The sequence below is a fragment of the Apodemus sylvaticus genome, chromosome 4 (assembly GCF_947179515.1).
Source record: "Apodemus sylvaticus chromosome 4, mApoSyl1.1, whole genome shotgun sequence".
NCBI classification, from domain to species: Eukaryota; Metazoa; Chordata; class Mammalia; order Rodentia; family Muridae; genus Apodemus; species Apodemus sylvaticus.
Window position 1 is genome coordinate 82,786,956 of NC_067475.1, and position 15,518 is coordinate 82,802,473.

At 39.6% G+C, this 15,518-nt stretch overlaps 1 protein-coding gene across 14 annotated transcripts in view; it reads right to left on the bottom strand.

Annotated features, from left to right (window-relative positions):
* Fbxw7 (F-box and WD repeat domain containing 7) overlaps window positions 1–15,162 on the bottom strand; it is a 162,913-nt gene extending 147,751 nt beyond the window's left edge. For 11 of the 14 annotated variants that reach the window (XR_007977495.1, XM_052180261.1, XM_052180259.1 and 8 more), the window contains exon 1: window positions 15,048–15,162. The gene's annotated coding sequence lies outside the window, so the exon portion shown is untranslated. Of the gene's footprint in view, window positions 1–13,845; window positions 13,874–15,047 lie in introns of all 14 variants that reach the window. The other 3 variants (XM_052180260.1, XM_052180254.1, XM_052180264.1) reach the window with 2 other exon arrangements.
* Window positions 15,163–15,518: the final 356 nt, after the last annotated feature.

The window sequence follows — 15,518 nt, forward strand, 5'->3', positions numbered from 1 at the left end:
CCATCCTGGCAGTGCTAGGCACCCTCTACATGCTAGGCAAGCACTCTACCACAGAAATGCATCCGCCCCGCCCTAGCTTTGTGTCTTAAATAGACTTTACCTTAAGAATCTCCAGCAAGTGAAGCAAACGAAGTGTCTTGGAAACCTGGCAAAAGTGACACTGAAAACTGAGGCTCATGGAAAGCCAGTCAAACACAGACTTCAATTTTACAATGATTTTGAAAATGGACACATACTTGGGAACTGCTTTCCTCTGAGCCTGTAATCTGCTTCTAACAGAATGAAATCCTACAATGTTTTCTCCTGTGTAGTACAGCTTATCATACAAAGCACCACACAGAGCTTCTGGGAATTCAAATTCCTAGCCTTGTGTTCAATGCTCTCAATGTTTCCTCTACCTACAGCATGAGATAAAGTAAGAAATAAACTGTAAACACTGTGTGTGGGAGTTCTTAGCACAGAGACTGATACACAGTAAACATTCGCCAAGTGCTAATGATGACCATAATGACGAATATCAAATTACTAATTTATCAGATGATCAAATCTATATGCCTATCTCCTAGATTCACCCAATTCTCCTTCCTGGATACTTACCTGTAAATTACTAGGGCAAGTCTGACGCTAAAATCAATCATCAAAAGAAGAGATGTAGTGGCAACTTCCTTACTTCCAACTAAGCTTTCCCTCGTCCACCCCACATGCCTCAGCTATGGCCAACATTTGAAAAAACATATTCTCTTGGTTTGGCTTCAAGTTGCACTTAGCATTATTATTTAGTAACAGCTCTTATATAATGTAAGGCTAATAGGACAAATTCTTGTTTTTTCAACAAACACCACCAGAAGAGGACCATGAATAAAAAATAAATCAAAATCATCATTTCAGCCCATTTTAGTTCACAGTTTCTTAAACTGTGGGTCATTATCCCATCGGGGATAACACAGCTCAGAGTGCAGGTCATGAAACATTTAGCAAAGGTAAAAGTTTCTGAACAGACAATATCTGAAAGATATTTAGAAATCAAATCTCTTAGGCAAAGACAGATGTTTATTTTTTTAAGACAGGTTTATTTATTTATTCATTTGTTTTATGTAGATCAGTGTTTTGCCTGTATGTATGTTTGTGTGAGAGTGTTGGCTCCCCTAGAACTGGAATTACAGAGAGTTGTGAACTGTTATATGGGTGCTGAGAATTAAACTAGGACCTCCTGAGCAGCAGCCAGAAAATAGCTACTATTAAGTTTTCCCTCTCAGGCTCTAGAAATGGCTTATTGGTTAAGAGTGCTGGCTGCTCTTGCAGAGACCCCATGTTGGGTGGGCCACAACCATCTATAATTCCATCTTCACAGAACTGGATGCCCTCTTCTGGCCTTCATAGGCACTAACACACATATGGCATTCACAGACACACACACACACACATAGGAGCAAATATATATATCATATAAAGTTTACTTCTAATTCACTCAATAAAAATTTACAGAATACCTCTAAAGAAGGCACTACTAAGCATCTGAATATACAGATAACAAGACAAAGAGTCCAGTTTAGAGATTATTGAAAAGATTTTCTATGTATTCTCTTCTGATGTTTGTTCACAAGTCATATACCTACTATGTAGCAGGAATGTTAAGGCATCTGGGGAGAGAAATTCACTAAACAAAACAACTAAGACATGACCCCTACTCTCAAACAGAGTAGAGAAAGAAACAGACACACACCAGATGCTGTAAAAGCTAACGACACTATAAGTAAAAAATTAACTCACTCTACTTACATTGATCAGGACACATTTCCTAGGATGATTTTTTAAGTAGGGTCTAAGAGAAGAAAGAATCCTCCAAGTAGAGGATATCAGGGTGCAGAGGCAAATAGCCATGACGGTATAGTTGGCCTTCTACATCTGTGGGCTCCACAGCCACAGTTTCAACAGCCTCAGTTCTTGGAGAGCAAAGGTTACATAGAAAAGTCCTGTTTCAAAAAATATCAAGACAAACAAACAAACACACAAACAAACGTCTAAAAAGTGCTTGTTGGACTGGAAGAGATGACTCGATCAATAAAACAGTCTGCTATGCAAGCACGAAGTCAGTTCAGATCCTTAGGATGAACATTAAAAACCAGTTATTAAGCCCAGCAACATTAGGAAGCCAGAGTCAGGTGGATCTCTAGAGCATACTGGCCAGCCAGCCTATCCCAATTGATGAGCTCCAGATTCAATGACAGACTTGTCTCAAAAAAAATAAGAAAAACACGTAAGACAAAGCAATGTCAATCTCTGGCCTCTACCCACACATATGCATGAGTAGACACACACAAAGAAAAATTGCTTTAAGCAACTGAATACACACATTTTTCTTGTCCTAAACATAGGGTTTTTAATTGTTTACATTGCCTTCCACGGTGTTAGTTAGAAGTAACCTAGAGACAAGGCAGGTATTCAAGGTGATGCAGTTGGTTATAAGAAGTGCTGCAGATTCTGGTAGCCTTGGGAGATTCTAAAACCAATACTGAGAAACAACTATGCACACACACACACACACACACACACACATACACACATAAAGTATGCCTATGTTTTATATACTTGAAGATACAGGCAGCCTTTTACATGCAAATGATAAAATTCGTGTGAACGACAAAGACTGAAATTTATGGCACTACTTTCTCAGCACACAAGCAATACTATGAGAGAAAACTCTGCTCCTCCCAACTCCTAAAGCTTTAGGCTTTAGGGCTTACAGTCTCCCAGGAATTAGAGGACAGTACAAGGAAGTTTGCACGTAGATAGGATCTGCACTAAAAAGGCTACCAGCTCAGAGTCCCCAGAGGTGAAAATGCACAGAAAGGACAGCAACAGAGAAAGGAAAGGCTCCACAGGGAATACTAAGATTTAACTTTACACAAGGAGGAAAAGATAACAAGAGAAGACAGACAGGAAGTCCTTTGCTTGTCAAGTAACAAGACAGGACAAGGAGAGAAAGAGAACACATGCGGCAAGTTCCCCATCAGGTCACTTCCGTCACCTGGATGTGTGCTTTTCCTGTCAATGTACACACCACTTTAAAACACACATTCTGGCACTCCTATCTCACAAGTCCTCAGTTCTTAACAGACTTTTACATGAGTAGATTACCAAATAAAAAGTTGCCAGGAATGTAGAAAACTTTTTCCAGTTTCAGTAAAAGCATATACACTTTTAAACTGCCTTTCACCTTAAAAAAAAAAAAAAAAAAAAGTTAAATATTGACTTCCCTATTAAGTCTTTCTTAGAATGAATATTAAATAAGTCCTATCCGTGTTTATGTTTATCAACAATCAATTCTTTTTTTTTTAACTTAGTTTTTTTTTTCGAGACGGGGTTTCTCTGTATATTCCTGGCTGTCCTGGAACTCACTCTGTAGACCAGGCTGGCCTCGAACTCAGAAATCCACCTGCCTCTGCCTCCCAGAGTGCTGGGATTACAGGCGTGCGCCGCCACCACCACCACCTGGCAACAATCAATTCTTAAACAGAAACTAACTGGTAAAATATATAAAGAACTGATCTAAATGAAAGAGTGGGGACTTAATCACAAAGCAGGCTTCCCGATAGACAGCATTAATGGTATTTTAGACCAGATAATCCTTTGTTTTGAATACCGCCCTATATATCATTTATAGCAATTTCTATATTCATTAGATCCCAGCAGTTAGCGAGTTAGTTCATTCTTCTCCTTCTCCCCCTCCTCTCCCACACTGTCCCTTCTGCTGCTCCTCCTTTCTTCTCTTTCCACATCGTTGAGACCATCAGGAACACCTCCACTGTTAAGAGATTAGTTATTACATCCACATAGTGTGATGATCTCATTTCTCCTAAAGCATCCGCAAGGTAGGTGTTATTTTTCCCACCATATGGATACACTGAAGAGAGATGAAGGAACTTGCCAGAGGTCCTACAACTAGTGTGAGCACTCATGTGGTGGTGCCTTGACTTCCTGCTTTATAATCATTGTTACATGACCACAGTTTGCATGTGATTTTTGAAAAGCAATGCTGTATCATTAAAAAAAAATTAAAAGCCTAAAACTGTGACCATTAAAAGAAAATGGAAGTGAAACTGTAAGCTCTCCCAGTCAGTCCTGGTGCAGGACAGACACAAGCGTTCCCGAGCACTAGGAAGGCCACAGTCACAGCAACCACAGTGGGTAAGAAGGCAGAGCCACTGTTTGTGAAGATCCTTCTACACACCTCTTGGGAAAATTCACAACACCCCTTGGAGCAAGTATTATCCTTTCTTCCTAAGTAAGAAAGCTCAACTTGGAATGTAAAAGAGGTCTGTAACATTAAAGGATTCACAGTTTAATTGAAGATACAAGAAAAAGGGGATTTTTTTAAAAAATGAGACTAGCAAGCAAACTATCCTAGTTAAAGAAAATGAAAAGGGAGGAAACACAAAATGGGAAAATGTTGTTTACACATGGAATACATTTAAAAAGAGGTTTTCTGTGAACTATCTCTTGAGAATGACAGAGATGAAAGGCCAAAGGTAGGACGCTGGGGAGAAGCAAACCAAGACTAAAACAGAGGTCTGGAGGACTGAAAGGCAACGTCTGAGCTAGCTAACTTAAGCAGTAAGTCAAGGCAATGCTGAAAGCCTTGAGGCTGCCTTCCACAGAGGACAGACCACTGGGGACAGAGGCCAGCACGGTGCTCCCCAGCTAAGGCACAGCAGCAGAAGCACGGAGAGGTGAGCAGGTTTCATAATGGCCATTTCCAACACACAAAATCACCAGCCCAATTGCTTAAGATCTTTAAGAAATTTTGCTTTATTGTGTGTGTCCTGCCTCCTCCAACCAGAGATAAGTTTCAAGCAAGCAGGCATTTTTATGCTTTGTTCACTTAGATCAATGCCTGACACAGTAGGTAGTCAGTAAATATCTTCTGCTGAATAAAGACACTATTCAAAATAGGAACATATTCAAAAGCAGAGACCACAGATGACATCAGTTTTTGAAAACAGAGCAACTTCACAAATACAACAATAACTTAGCACTTTACCATGTATTACTACAGCAACTAGCATTTAGTGAGCACTGTGCCAGACACTGTGCTAGAGGCTTGCATGCACAATGCCACACAGTCTTCCTAATACCCTATGAAAGCTGGAGGCACTATAATTATCATCACATTTTTACAGGAAACACAATGAACTTGGGCCATCACCTCAAAGCTTGCCTCTTAGCTCTTCATATAGAATTATTAGCATCCTCTTACAGCAATCAGAAATGTACGGTAGAACAGACCCTTTGTCCAAACCTTCTCCTATCAGGTATAGTGGAAATTTTGCCACCATGGACACACTGATTACACAAAAAGGATTAGAAATACAATGGTTTAATGAATCCAGATGTTGAAAAGCCATAAACAAAAATCAATCTTCTAATCAACATTTCAAAGTGTAGCAGATAACAACCAGTAACAACCCAGGTCCACAACCCAAAGAAATAACAGGGTGTGACCTCTGACTAAGACTGACCTCAAAACTTCCTGAGACAGGCTCCCCCGGTCTGCTTTTCAGCCCTCCCCCTTCTGTCCTGCTGTCTGTCCCTCCCCTGTACAGTCCACCTCCCCTCCCATCCGAATGACTTTTATAACAAATTTAAATATCTATTTCCTGCTCCAAATTTCTCAATCCAGTAAATTAAAATCGTATCCTCCTTAAATGAAAACAATACCACCTGTGTAATGAACTGTAGAGAAACACCCTGCATTCCCGCATCAAATCCACAGCTAAGAGCTACTGACTGCACAGAAGGCAACAGATGACTGAGTTCCTATAGAAGTCAGGATGCGTTCACCCTTTAAGTCTAAGATCCTTCCTAAAAAATAACAGAAGTGGAAAGAAAGCTAGGGACGACCTAACTATAATTGCAACAAGAAAAATTTTAAAAATTGATATTTTTAAAAATTAGATCTTCATCAAATTGACCATCTAACAGGAGATGCACCTGCAGATAAACAACCTGACGTTGCACTTAAATCACAATCTAAAGGGAAGTTGCCTACCAAGGAGAAAATGAAGCATGAGGAGTGGAGCACCAAGCATAAACATCATCACTGCTAAGAAATATTTCCATCTTTTATCCTGCCAGTGAACTTTTATAAACTTAAATGTATAATTCTGTCAAGTAAAATTTAAGTAAAAGCATAACTAAATGGTCCTCAAACTAGGAAAACCTTCCAAATACAAAAGAAAAAACAATAAAAAATCAAAAGAATCAGAAAGATGGGTTGGGCGTTAAAAGCAGACACTGCACTTGGGAAGACCCCGGTTTGGTTCCCAGCACCCACACTGGGTGGTTCACAATCCCCCACTAACTCTAGCTCCAGTGACTCTGACTCCTCTGGCCTCTCCAGGAACCTACACATAAGTGCACATACATACAGTGGACAGAGACATACAGACATGTACACAGAATTAAAAATTCTTTTACATTAAAAATTGTAAATCCTTTTTTAAAACCATTAAGAAGCATATATTCCTTGTATATGCTGATAAAACTGAATATTCTAGACTTGAAGAAAAAGTTATCTTGTATTTAAGGCACATTACTTACACACACACAATCATTTTATGAAATTAAAATTAGCCATCAACTAACAATGCATTCACTAAATCAAGATATTTCAATCTTAGTCTGAAATGTAACCAAGACAGATAAATCTTGTACTCAGCTTCTCAGTTTTTCAAAGCTTTCTATTTCCAAGGTTGAAGAGGCAGTAATGGTAGTAAAGTTATCAGTGAGAACTGAATTACATTCCAGGATTTTTCAATGGGCAACTTAAATCATCATCACTATAAGAAGAAAAAAAAAAGACATTAATTGTTCAAGAATAAAGAAGAAATCTTTCTGTTCCATGCACTACTGAGATCTTTGGCAGTTAATTACAAGTCCAGTGATATTTGAATAAATCTTTCTTGTCTATAAATAGTTCTGTCATTTCTCTAGTTTTTAGGACTTAATAAAATATTAATGAAACATATATCCATTTTTGAAACAGGACTACAAACTCATGTGCTCATTTAAATGTTGGGTAGAATCAGCCAGGCAGAGGTGGCACACACCTGTAATCCCAGCAGAGGCAGAGGCAGACAGATCTCTGTGAGCTTGAGGCCAGCCTGGTCTACAGAGCTAGTTAGTTCTAGGACAGTCAAGACTACCAAAGAAACCCTGTCTTAGGGGTTAGGGGTAAGAGTGAATTGTAGTTAATGGTCTGAATAGGAATGGCCCACACAGACTCATGTATTTGACTGTTTGGCCCACAGTAATGAATGCCACTATTAGGATATGTGGCCTTGTTAGAGGAAGTATGTCACTATGGGGCAGGCTTAAAGGTCTCAAATGCTGAAGCTAGGCCTAGCATGGGATTCACTTCTGCTGTCTATGGATCCAGATATAGAACTCGGCTCCTTCTCCACACCACATCTGCCTGCACGCTGCCATGAGGACTAATCCCCTAAGCCAGCCCAATTAAATGTTTTCCTTTATAAGAGTTGCCATGGTCATGGTGTCTCTATACAGCAATAGAAACCCTAAGACAGAAATGTTGAGCAATATAATGCCTGACTCTGGCCTTCTACTTACATTACACATTAAAAGGCATATAACTTAATAAGTTAACATTGGTGACCACATATATGAGCTTCTGCCTGCAAACATTGTGGAGAGCATGCCTTCCCCAGTAAGTGGGTACAGAGGAAGTAGCTTGCCCAAGGCCATGAAGCTTGACCCAATTTACCTGAGGATTCTGCCCCCAAATTGTGATTGTGTGTTCCTAGGTAAATGAGAGATGAACTAGCAACTTGTTGCTGGTTCCAGGAATACAACCACTGGTTGTAGTTAGTTATAAATTACTCAATACTTTTGGTAAAGTAAATTCTCAGACCTAGAACACTATACAAAGTTCTATGTCTTCTTAGACTTCTAAAAAAAAAAAAATCAAAAAGAAAAAAATCAACCAATTGTAAGTAATCATATTGATTAGTGAACTTTGGCCTATACTCCAAGTACTGATAGCATTTGGGAAGCTGAGAAAAAGGGCTCTCAAATTTGAGGCCTACTCGTGGGACATAATGAGTTTCAGGCTAGCCTGTGCTGAGAAAGCCCACGGTGAACAACACAGTGTGTTCATAGAGACTTGTCAGAGGGAAGATAAAGTGTAACTATATTAGCCTGATTTCGTACTAGCTTTTAAGATTTACAAACATCAGCCAAATGGTGGTGGTGCACGCCTGTAATCCCAGCACTCTGGAAGGCAGAGGCAGGAGAATTTCTGAGTTCAAGGCCAGCCTGGTCTACAGAGTGAGTTCCAGGACAGCCAGGGCTATACAGAGAAACCCTGTCTCAAAAAAACCAAATCCAAAAAACCAATAATAATAATAATAATAATAATAATAATATTTACAAACATCAGAGAAGTCATATAGCATAGAAAAGAGTATTTATATTATCCCAGTACACAAATACACAAACAGGGAGGGAAAAGAAACTAGCTCTTTCCAAAGGCGCCCAGACTTCTAGTAGCTATTCTTCAGGTGGAAGCAAGGGGCAGAGGCCACAAGCTTAGCAGGACCACACAGGACCTGACTGAGGCACAACTAGGCTTTAGGAGAAAGAACAAATGGTAACTGATCTCTTGTGCAGTTCCACCTACATGCAAGGAAGATACACAACACAAATACTGCTTCTCATCTTCCCTTTCTAAGCTTACTCTATTAGAGAAATTGGGTGTACTTAAAAAAAAAAATGTAAAGGAACATTTTATAAAACTTTTCTTTTAAATTAATCATTCTACTGTCCCAGGGTTCAGTGAGAATTACAAATGTTTCTCAAGGATTTCACAATCTCAAAGCATCTTAGGAATAATTTTAACTATATTTATATGTAAACATGTAATTACTAGAATATGTATAAATGTCATATACACTTAGGAAACACACTCAATTTGCATATATGAAAGGTATTACAGAAACTATCAGTGAGATAACACCAGAAAACTGCAAAAAAATATAATTGTATATTTTCAGGCCTACCAGAGAATGATTTTATACTAAATGAGAAGAGTCTCAAAATAGAAATATGTGATGGCAAGAGTTGACTATTTGAAAACAAATGTACTCATCTATTTGCAATGGTAATGAACCCACACACAGACACACACACATACACCAAAAAGCTCGCCATTCCTGTCTACTAAGTGTTGCCAAAGTAAAATATTTCTGTTTGAAATCCCTGTAGATGTGAGAACACCAGTGTCATTTAACTTTATCGCCCATCTTTTGATAAAATTATTTTTAAAAGAAAAATGTTTACAGTACGATTTTTAAAAGATCAAAATTAAAACTAGGCATAGTTATAGATTCCCATAATCTCAACACTCGAGAAGCTGAGGCAGTAGTATCTCAAACTGAAAAGCAGCCTGGGCAGGAAAGACTGTCTCAGAGAACTGCACATGCGCACAAACTAAAAAGCCAACACCCCATCCCCCCCCCAAAAAGTATAGTGACCTTCTCAAAGACACTAAAATTGTCAGACTATATCATCTTTTATTCAAAGAGCAAAACAGAAACCAAAGTATCCACTATATATACAGAACAGTTCCATGGGAGATCCATGCCTACAGACTCAACCAAGCACAAACTGAAAATATCCAGAAAAAAAAAAAAAATAGAACCTTATAGATTTTTGTTGTTGTTGTCCCTACACAACACAGCATAACAACTGTTAATGTACTACTTTATTGTATTATTTATTACAAGCAATCTAGAGGTGAGTTTTAAGGTATACAGAAAGATATATGTAGACACACATGTGTATATATGTCTATGTTTATATATATATATATATATAAAAGCATGTTATACGTAAATACTTTTATTACATTATTTAAGGCAGAGGGTGGAACACACTACATTGCACATGTGAAGGCCAGAGGACAACTTTCAAGAGTAAGTTATCTCCTTTCATCATGTCCACGGTAGGGATGTCTGAAGGATGAAACTCAAGTTCTCAGACATGATGGCAAGCTGTCTCACTGAGCCCTTTAAATATTTCTTTATTTTATGTAAGAGACTTAAACATCCTCAGATTTTGGTAACTGCAGGGGTCCTATACAGAGGGACCACTATAGTAAATACAGCTTTGAAACTAACTAAAAAGGGATCACTACTGTACTGTATTATACAATAAATAGGAGCACCATGAAACAAAGTCTATAAAACCAGGGTAAATACACTAGCAGCTAATACAGGTTTTGTTGACATGAAACAAAAGTTTTAACATTGAGTGCAACATTAAACACTGCACTAAGTAAATAGCTAGCTCTTTCTAGGTAATACATTTGCATATATTTAGTCTTAAAGATAGCAATGTTGTTTAAAGTACACATTTCAAATGGTTTAGGTAATTTAAGATTTAACAACACAATGAAAATAATTCTGTACTAAATTCTTCACACTGATTTAGTATGAGATTATGACTTTAAGAGATAGAAGCATTAAACTTTAACATTCCTAGAGTCTGACTTAACATCTTTGTCTGATTTAAAACAACTTAAATGCTTTTACTTTCACATTAAAAGCAAATGCTTTACACTTTGTTTTCAGAACCTTTCAAAAGTGCGCTTGTATCACTGGGGGGACACAGCTCAGTGGGAGAAGGCTTGACTAACATGCATTGTGCTTCTGGGTTCCTATCCCAGGAGCAGTGGGGGGGGGGGGGGGGGGAAGTTAACTTCTTCCTTAACAGACCCTTTTAGCCAGAATACAAAACAAGTGTATCCCTACATACCAATGTGACAGTTTGAATGAGAATGGCCCCCCTTGGCTCACATATTTGAATGGCGTCCAGTTGGTGAACTGCTTTGAAAAAGCAAGGAGGTATGTCACTGGGGTGGGCTCTGAGTTCCAAAAGCCCACACCAGACCCAGTCTTTTGTGCTTAAGGGTTGGATGTGAGCTCTCAGCTCCTTCCCCAGTGCCAAGCCTGCCTTCTGCCCTGCTCACTCACCATGATGATCATGGACTCACCCTCTGAAACTGTAAGCAAAAATAAGTGCTTTTTTTTTTTTTTTCTTTTTTGGTAAATTGCCTTGGTCACAGATTTGTGACATAAAATAGAAAAGTAACTAAGAAATCAATTATGGCATCTTTTGAAATGATGAAGGTCTCTACTTTTCAGATCTATTTACAGAACATCAGGTCTCTTCTTCTTGGTCCACAATTCCCATCACTATAAAGGCAAAATCATCATTACAATGGCAGTCCAGAGGAGCACACCTCATCTGGAAAACAGAATTCACCTGAAATGGCCAATCTGGCTTTGTAGTGTAACATAGCTTACATTAGTAGATGCTGGTAGATTTAGACGTCCTCTGCCAGGGAGCTATAAACCTCTACCTACAGGCCAAATCCCATCTACTTCTTGTTTTTAATACATGAGATCCTACTGGAACAGTTATAGCACACTTCCATATTATCTACAGCTGCTTTCACATAGCAGAAACAGCTGAAAGTTGTGACACGGTATGTTGACCCACATAAAAAAGTTGCCAATCCTTCCTTTACATTGTCCCACAAGACTTTTCCAAGAATCATCTTCAAAGTATATCTAACTGAACTGCTGATAACTCAAGACAGACTCTGTAGTCCTTTGGTACGAAGACACACAGATATACAAAACTTCAAGCCTCTCTCTCTCATATAAATAGCACAACCACCAAGGCAAAGAATATAGATGTTACCATTCTCCATCAGAGTCCCACCATATTAGCAAATCATGTTAATCCTAAGACACATTAAGAATGTCTTCACCCATGTAAAAAATGGGGAAAGTAGCAAAAAGACCCCTATATAGCAGATATTCCAGTCTCTGTCTACTCACCCTAAAATAATTGTAGACCCACATCCTTGTTTAAAAATATCTATTCCAAAAGATTTCTGCCAACTGGATACTCTCTTAAGAAGCTAAAGCAGCTTTGGAAAGCACTAAATTCAAACAGCTTTAACAGCTGGTAAAGTACCTACCTGCCTAGCATGCACAAAACCCTAGGTTCCATCCTCAGCACTACAAAACAAGAAATGGCAGCACACACCAGTACATTTAGCATTCAGGAAGTCCAAGCAAGGTGATTACAAGTTAAAAGATACACATCAAGTTCAAGGTCAGCCTGGCACAAGAGACAGTCAAAAGAGGAGAAAAAAAGTTAAGAGTTTTAAAAAGAGAGGCAAGAAAAGAAAAACAATGAGCTAACATATGAACTATACAGATACCCAGCTCTTAACCCCAAATTCAACACCCAGAGCAAAGCCTGCTGCCCCATTTCTGATTTACTCATGAGAAACCAGCGTCACACTAAAAAGCATTCACAACATTTCCTTTTTCATGTCTCCTTCTGTGCTGCCCCCTAGAAGACCAGAGAGTAAAAATGTTACTCTCCTAATGAAACAAAATCCTAAAGCCAGCATAATGTCTGTCCTAAAATATAATTTCTCCCAGTCACCTGAAACTACCTTCTTTGGAACACTGTTTTCAAGTTCTCTCATACAAGCACACTGACCTTAGCCCTAGTCAGGAGCCTCCTCCCTCAGGAGGTATTCCTACCAGGCTAACTTCCTAATTAGATCGTCTTTTACATCTTCTGACTCTAAGTCCTTAACATTTTGTGTATGTTCTTTTCTTCCTGAAAGAGCCTTTCCAAGATTTGGCTCAGACACTCCAATTATTCCTGGATCATCCAAAATCAGTATTTCCCTAATAAAAATGTGCAGTGACATTCCCTGACACATAGTGATCTTAAGAGTAATAATGGTAATATATATCCTCTTTCCTACATTTTTAAGAAATTTATTTTTACTACTACCATACTACTTCTACTACTACAACTGTACCACGACCAGCACCACCACCACTACATGCTGGTGCATATGACACAGGTCAGAGAACAGCCCTGTACAGCTAGTTCTCTCCTTCCACCTTTGGCTCTGGGCATGAGACTCCGTGTCCTTACAGTTATGCAGCAGGCAGCTTTGCCCACAGAGCCACCACACCAGCCCTACCTTTCCTAAAGCTTTGTGCAATTTGTATTTGATTGTCTCTGCCATTGGTTAAAAAAAAATAATAATAAAATAAAATAAATAAAATAAAATAAAAGGCCCCCTCAAAGACTGAAAGTAGCAAATGTTTGTCATTACTACATTCAGGAAAGTACTTCCATAATTTAAAACCATTTACACACAAAGCAGGTCTTCTAGTTAGTAAGCAACTTTGATTAGATACAATACAAACTCAAAGTACCATTTCTTGGTTTACACTCTCCTTTTCAAGAAGCAACTATGAAAGTCTAAGTTTCTCAATCATCATCTTTTTCAAAACTGGAATACATGGCTTTGTCAGAAGAGCAAAGTAAAGTTAGCAGATCCAAAAACACATTCTAAAGCTAAAGTTAAATCTACCATTCAATATTTTCATGCTAATTCCCATTTAAGTAGAATTTAAGGTGTCTTTGAAAGCATATGAAGAACAAAGTAACAAAAAATAAAAGAGCTAGAAGATCCAAAAAGAGGGCAAAGTTATCCAAAGAAATGGGGAGGGGCACTCAAAAGAGCCCGGACACGGCTGGTAGTCAGGGCACACCATTTAATCCCAGCCAATACTTGGGAGGCAGAGCTAGGTACATCTTAGGCCATCCTGATCTACAGAGATAGTTTCAGGACAGCCAAGGTGATATAGAAAAACTGTCTTGGAAAAAAAAAAAGTTGGGACAGATAACAGTAGAAATTAAAGCAAAGTAAGGTAAACTCACAGTGTTTTAGCATTCCTCAAACTGTATCCTGAAAGATTGAGAAGGCAGGTCAAACAGAAATACATTGTTATATAATGCAGAATAATAAACTTGGAAGCTCATTATTTAAAAAGAGGAGGGGAGAACAGGACTCAAACATTACGAAATGTGAAAAACTTTCAAACAAAATTAATCATGGTCCTCAATGGAGAAATTAAGATGGACAGATGAATAGATAAAGGGTTACTCCCAGGTGTCCATTCATGTCTACAGAGCATCTTTATTCTGCCCACATTTTGCTACCTGGATAGACCAGAATTCTCAGTCTTACACTACCTATGTTCCTTGTTACACAAAATCCTACAGTACGTTAAACCTTAAGCTGTTTAGTTTAACCTTACATATGTGAAATGTTACTTTTCTGTACTTCTAATTTAGCACTCAGAGTGCTAAATGTTGTCTTAAAAGAGTATGAAGTTTCTAAGTTGACAAGTAGAGCCAAATAAGAAAGGGTGCATGCATGCCCTTTCAGTCCCTAGTAAAAATGTGCTACCACTTAAAATATTATTCCCTCTCTCCACCACAAAAAAAAAAAAAAGAAAGAAAGAAAAAATAAAAGAGCTGCATCAACTTTTACGAAACGGTAATTTATTAAGTGCTCTCCCTGAAATAAGTTTCAGTGAGTTGTGCATCCTAGGAACTTGGATTCTCCTGAGCCATCTGAAACATGAACGCACCCTACACGTCGGACTCTGTAGACTTGGGAAATAAAGCATTGGAGGCACCAAATTCCTCTATGCACTAAAACGAAAACTTGGTCTTCCTATCCAAGGCAACTTCAAAAACAACAGTTAGGAAAGAAAAAAAAAAACTAAGAGTTGATTCAAGTGATTCCCACGCAGGAATCCATGAGAGTTTCCCTGAAACAAAAACCACTGCCAGACTCAGGTTGCCAGGAAAAGATACAGAACAGAGCTAGAGCTGTCCATGGGCTTTCTCGGTTTAGTGTCCTGAAAGGCACATCCACTCTGGAGACACAGCTCCTCTAAGAAAAAACCCCCGAGTACTTGCACTATTCCTGCAAACTAATGCTTTCTCCCATCCATAGAAAGGAAAGGTCTCTACTGCCAACCCTCCGGAGAAACAGTCAAACTCCAGCATCAAAGCACCCACCAGTTCCCACTTGTCACCTTATAATGTCCCCCTCCCCCGGGTCCACTCACGCTTCAGAGACGAGCGGTGGCGCTGACGATGTGGCTGGCTCCCTTCCTCCTTCGGGCTGAGGCGGGCTGCTGCGGAAGGCTAGGCGCGGAACTGAGGAAGAAGTGGTGCTAGCGTCGCTCCACCAAACAGCTACCCGGGTCTCTTCCGCGCTGCCGGGATAGAGACGGAGACGACGGCAGCGGCAGCAGCAGCAGCCCGCTCACCGCTTTTTCTCCTCCTGGGTCCCCGCAGGCTGTGGCTTCGGCCAGTCCTGGGCCACTTGTCCCAGAACAGTCACAATCAGAAAGCTCGAAGATTTTGTTTGGGTAAACTTTCCTCTGGGCGGAGGGCTGAAGCCGGCCCCCCCGGATCCCCCCCGGCCCCGCCGCCCTGGGGGGCTGGGGCGGGGAGGGGGCTCCGAGAACTCCTGGAGTCCCGCCGAGAAGCCGGGGTGCGGCGGCGGGCCCAAGGAGAAGCCCCCCCAGAGGGGG